Below are 5,850 nucleotides of genomic sequence, written 5' to 3' on the forward strand. Positions count from 1 at the left end.
TTGATGGTTATTCCACTTTGCCCAAGGAAACCATCCCTGGCCATCTGACAACTGCTGAGCTGCTCAAAGTCTTTCTGATCATTTCCAGGGTTCTTCCAACCAACCACCTTAGGCTAAGGGGGAAAATCTGCATCAGAACTTCAGGACATTGGAAAGTGTGGTGTAGGATCCTACTCATAGAGTTATCCACTTCACAAAGGGCCAAGTCCTCTGCCATCTGTCTTTTTCTACCTCCTATCTTTACTTCCTTCTCATCAGTTATGTCAACATTAAGTGATGGGATAACATTGGGGAGCAAAGCATCTTAACAGAGTTTGGAAATGTCCTTTCATCCAGGTTCCTCTTAAAGGGAAAATAAAATAAGATCAAAAATTTCCTGAATGGGGTGGCTCTTTGTAGAATCGTTAAATGCTATTCACCCCAAGGTCCTCGGAGAATATATAGTCCAGCTCCTTCAATTTACCTTTGGAAAAGCTCATGTCTAAATAAGTCAAAAGGCTTGTTAAAGAGTTTTCACCTGCTCTTTTTTGTGGCACCGCAGCAGTGATCAGCTGCTTCACCATGAAGCTGAACATCTCCTTCCCAGCCACAGGCTGTCAGAAACTCATTGACGTGGACGGTGGATGCAACCTTCATACCTTTTATGAGAAGCAAATGGCTACAGAAATTGCTGCTGATTCTCTCAGAGATGAATGGAAGGGTTATGTTGTCCAAATCAATGGTGGGAACGACAAACAGAGTTTTCCCATGAAGCAGGGTGTCTTGACCCATGGCCATGTCTACCTGCTATTGAGTATGGGGCATTCCTGTTACAGACCAAGGAGAACTGGAGAGAGAATGTGCAAATCTATCTGGGGTTGCATTGTGGATGTTAATCTGAGTGTTCTCAACTTCATTATTGTTTTTTAAAAAAAAAAGTGGGGGGAAGAAGGGTATTCCAGAACTAACTGATATTACTGTGCCTCGTTGCCTGGGGGCTGAAAGATCTAGCAAAATCCACACACTTTTCAATTTCTTTAAAGAAGATGATGTTGCCAGTATGTTGTGAGAAAGCCCCTAAGCAAAAAAGGCAAGAAACCCAGGACCAGAGTTCCCAAGAGTCAGTGTCTTGTTATCCCACATGTCCTGCAACACAGATGTCAGCGTAGTGCTCTGAAGAAATGGAGCACTAAGAAAAATAAGGAAGAGGCCATAGAATATGCCAATCGTTTGATTTTGAAGAGAAGGAAGGAGGCCAAAGAAAAATGCCAGGAACAGATTGCCGAGAGACAGAGGCTGTCCTCTCTGAAAGTTTCTACCTCTAACTCTGAATCCAGTCAAAAACAAAAAAAAAAGCTTTCACCTGCCTTGAAGCAAAGCATTGGCTTAGATGGGGTTTTTCCATCTCTTCTAGCTCCAGGATTCTGAAGGTTATACACAGTGTTTCTAAGCCACACATTTAGCCCTTCCACAGGGAAGAAGATTCTCAGGATCCCACCTGAAGAAACCAAGCCGCTGCCTCCCTCCTCATCAGCCCTGATCACAATGGTATCCGTGGCTGTCCAGTGGGGATGCCACACAGAGCACCCCTCATCCCCACCTCCTTGTTGCTAATTTAGTTCCAGCTTGGTTGCATCTGCTTTGCTGGCAACTTCATGGAGACTAAAGGGAGGCATCAAGGAAAAGGGGAGAAAAGCCGCAGGAGACTTTCCTGTGACTTGCTGCTAATACAGTTGATTAGACTGACAAGTCTCTGCTGCTTTATTACTGACAGCTTGTGTCCTCATTTTGATTTATCACCACCATACCTACCAGAGTCAGGAGTGGAGATTAGCCCAAATTAAAACTTGAGTGACTCAGGAGATCTGAAGCATGACAGCAGGTGGGGATGGGGGCGGGGATAGGGAGGTGAGAAACAACTAACATCCGTGGGCAGGATGGGAGACACAGAGGTCCCAAGGATTGACTTTTCTTCTAGGGAGGAGTGAAGATGTTACAGTTTTCTTTCCGGACAGGGAAGGAAGTCCATAAATAAACGTTGTGAGTGCTATGTGTGGCTCTGCCAGTCTCAGGAGGGTAATAAATCTTAACAAAGATCTGTCTCTGCAGACAACTGGGAACGTGAGCAAAATTATCTCCAGTGTAAAGTTATTCATTCTACCCTTGTCACCCTCTTCCAGAAATGTGGCAGCTGGGACTAAAACCCAACAGCTTCTAAGTGTGGCCTGGTGGGAAGTAAAGGAACACTACATTAAAGGTCCTAGAGACAGTTTGGAACCCTTCTGCAGACCCTCTTCAAGTACTCTTAAATGCTTCCTGTTTACTTTTTGACCAAGACTGACTGCTTACCCACAAAGTTTGGCAATTCAACTCCCATGCCTTTCATTGCCTCCTGAGAATCTACTGGCCCACCCCAGTTCCAGAGGTCTATCAGAACACATCAACGAGCACAGAGAATAAGTGCTACATCATTGGACGTATGCAAATCTGTTCTTGCCAAACACTTGGAGGAGATTTGAGTAATGACTCTTTAAGATCCCTTCCAAAATGAGCTTCTGGGACAGCAAACTGGAAAATAAATAAATAGAGCATTAATGTTTACTGGCCATTCAGCAAGAAAAACAAAATCTAGATTGTCTCATACATACCAAGAATCCAGGGCTGAGTGTTCTGACCTTGACGTCAGGGTCATGCTTCAAGCCTTGTTCACTTTATTGTAACTGAGTCAGCACTAAACAGAAGTCGTGGAGCATAACAAGGAGCTCTGGTAGCATAGTGCTAAGGTATTTGACTGCTAACCAGACAGTTGGCAGTTCAAATGCACCAGCCACTCCTCAGAAGGGAGGTTAGGCAATCTACTTCTGTAGTGGTACTGCCTCGGAAACCCAAGGAGGGGTTGCTATGAGTCGCATCCAAATCAATGGCAGTGAGTTTGGTTTGGGAACATAACAGGCACTCAATGAGGATTTGTTAAAGAAGTGAACAATAATTATTGTTTATAAATAAATTATTATTTTTATAATAGGTCTCCCAGCTAAGAAGTATTTATATAATTTTCACAAAGACCCCATATGGGCTGATGAGAAGAAGGAAATTCAGAGCTAGATGGTTAGAAGCCTGGTTTAGAGAATTGAAATCCCTAGAACTCCCCATAACTCTAGAGCTCTTGACTCTTACATCTAAATGCCTTTCTGATGTCTCTACTTGGGTGTCAATAAAAATCTCAAAAACTAGACATCCGAGACAGCACCCTAGTTTCTCTCCTGTCTTCCTCAGGCTAGGCAAGACATCTAGTCAATCAGCTGCTCAAACCAAAAACCTAAGAGTTATCTTTGAATCCTCTGTTTTTATTTCTCCCATATTCAATGCATCAGCCATGTCCATTAGCTCTACCTGTAAAACACAGCCCAATTCCATATGTTCATTACTCTCTGCTACAACCCTTGTTCAAATGTCCATCATCCCTTCCTGTCTACAGTAATATCTTTTTAATGTTTTCTCTGCCTCTACTCCTCCACACTGTCCCACCTCTAGCAGTCCATCATTCATGTAGTGGCCAGAAAGATATTTTCAAAACATAAATCAGAACAATTGTTTCCCATCACAATTTGTTAAAAGTCCACAAATTTCTATGTGATCTGTATCTTGACTAATTCTTTTATTGTCTCATACCACTCTCCCCTCACTCACTATTCTCTAACCAGGAAGACATTCATCGTTGTTCTTCCAATCAAGCTAGTTCCCACCCAAGGGTCTTTGCACTTGTAGTTCTCTCTGATGGAAGTTTCTTCCCCTACATCTTCACATGGCTGCCTTTTTCTTGCCACCAATAGCTCAAATATCCTTTCTTCCTTTCTTTTTGAAGAAATGCTATCCCACTTTCTCATAGCCCTTTGTAACTTTTCTTCATAGAACTTTATAACACTTTCACTCTGATATTGTTTATTTGTTCACATGTTTATTTCTGTCTCCTCCTGCTAGAATGTATGTCCCCAGGACCTAGAACAGTGCCGGGTACTCAGTAGATACTCCCTAATATTCACTGAAATCTAGTCAATCAGCTGCTCAAACCAAAAACTCTCTGCTATCCAGGAGCTCTGGTAGCATAGTGCCTAAGGCACTTGACTGCTAACCAGAAGGCTGGTGGTTCAAACCCACCAGCCACTCCTCGGAAGGAAGGTTGGGCAATCCTACTTCCATAGTGATACTGCCTTGGAAACCCAAGGATGGGTCGCTATGAGTCGGGGCCGACTTGACGGCAAACAACAACAACAACAACAATAACAAATATTCACTGACTATATATCTACATAGCTCTATATCTATCTATCCATCTCTCTATCTATCTAAGAAGACAATTGTTCCCATCAAACCATTGATAGGGAGGTTTTATGACTATACTTCATATTCCCAAGGAATAAGAAGGAGAATACTTGGTGTACAGAGCTTGACTCTGGCATCAGGGAATCATGGCACTACTGAGGGGAAGACACAACATGGAGTCTGCAAAGGAAAGGCTGCACCTGCTGCTCAACTGCTTTGGGCCTCCACCCCACACCGTCAGGATTCTCTGTCTTAGGGATTTTATTTTCATCCATTTTGCCCACTCACCTTCTGGAACAGGCCTTTGCTTTGGGCTGCCAAAACCCATGCCTTTTTATTGCAAAGCCAGGCCAGGCATGAAGAAGCCTAAATTGCAGCCAGAAAGTTGAGTTTTCAGAGCAGATAAAATGTGTATTGATTGGGGCAAGGATAGGAGCGATGAGGGGTTACAGAAAACAGCCAGAAGCTCCCATTTCCATGTGATTATAATCAACTCAGAAGTTTAGTTTCTCTGTTTCAATACATTGGGGAAAAAAGAAAGAGCCGACTTAACCCCACCCCCACAACCTAACACACCTGCAGATAATATCTCTAGCTCTCCAAATCATTTTTTTTAAACTATTTTCCTTATTAAACTTGCACTGAGTGAATCTCTATTGGCCTATTGATTTGAGTATTAGACTGTGCATCAAAGATATGAAAATACAAATTGTTATTTCAGAGATAAATGACTGTCTTTATATTGTTTCTGTCTCCAGAGTTCTGAATATTCCCTGGGGTTGTCAGGCTGAATAGAATCAAAACAAGGGCATCTTTCTTGAAAAATGTGAATTGAGTAGATTCTCTAGGGGAGATTCAGAGGAAACCTCTGGTGCAGTTGCTGAGAGACTCTACAGGTCAAAGATTTTTATGCTTATTTATTTTTGTAAACTATAGACTCTTGCTAGGGAGGGATCGGCATCAAGACAGTCCTGGACATGTTGCTTCAGCATTTAAATCTTGGTAGCGGCCTCTGTGTGGGCGCCCATTTCTTGGTGAACCAGGAAGCTGGGAGGCTCCCTTCATTCATGTCTTCTGTAGGGCAGAGGGCTGACACATGGAATTGCCTTTGACCAGTGTGAAATTCCATCACTCATCTGTGAGGTTGTTATACTGTGATGGCTTGTGTGTGCTATGATGCTGGAAGCTATGCCACCAGTATTTTGAGTGCCAGCAGGGTTACCCATAGTGGACAGGTTTCAGTGGAGCTTCCAGACTAAGAGAACCTAGGAAGAAAGGCCCAGTGACCTACTTCTGAAAATTAGCCAATGAAAACTATATGGATCGCAAACAGAACATTGTCTGATACAGGGCTAGAAGATGATTCTCCTGTCAGAAGGCATTACATAACTACCGCAACAATGGACTCAAACATACTGATGATCGTGAAGATGGCATTGGAGTGGGCCAAGTTTCTTTCTGTTATACATGAGGCTGCCATGAGTTAAAGCTGACTTGATGGCAATTAATAACAACAATGTGAAATTAACTCATAGATGATGGAAGAGA

General features: G+C 42.9%; 1 pseudogene; it reads left to right on the forward strand.

Moving 5' to 3' along the window:
- Window positions 1-561: 561 nt before the first annotated feature.
- Window positions 562-1,407, forward strand: LOC103202913 (annotated as a pseudogene).
- Window positions 1,408-5,850: the final 4,443 nt, after the last annotated feature.

This window comes from Orycteropus afer, unplaced genomic scaffold, assembly GCF_000298275.1.
Source record: "Orycteropus afer afer isolate SDZICR_OR568_19922 unplaced genomic scaffold, OryAfe1.0 scaffold00009, whole genome shotgun sequence".
Lineage (NCBI taxonomy): Eukaryota > Metazoa > Chordata > Mammalia > Tubulidentata > Orycteropodidae > Orycteropus > Orycteropus afer.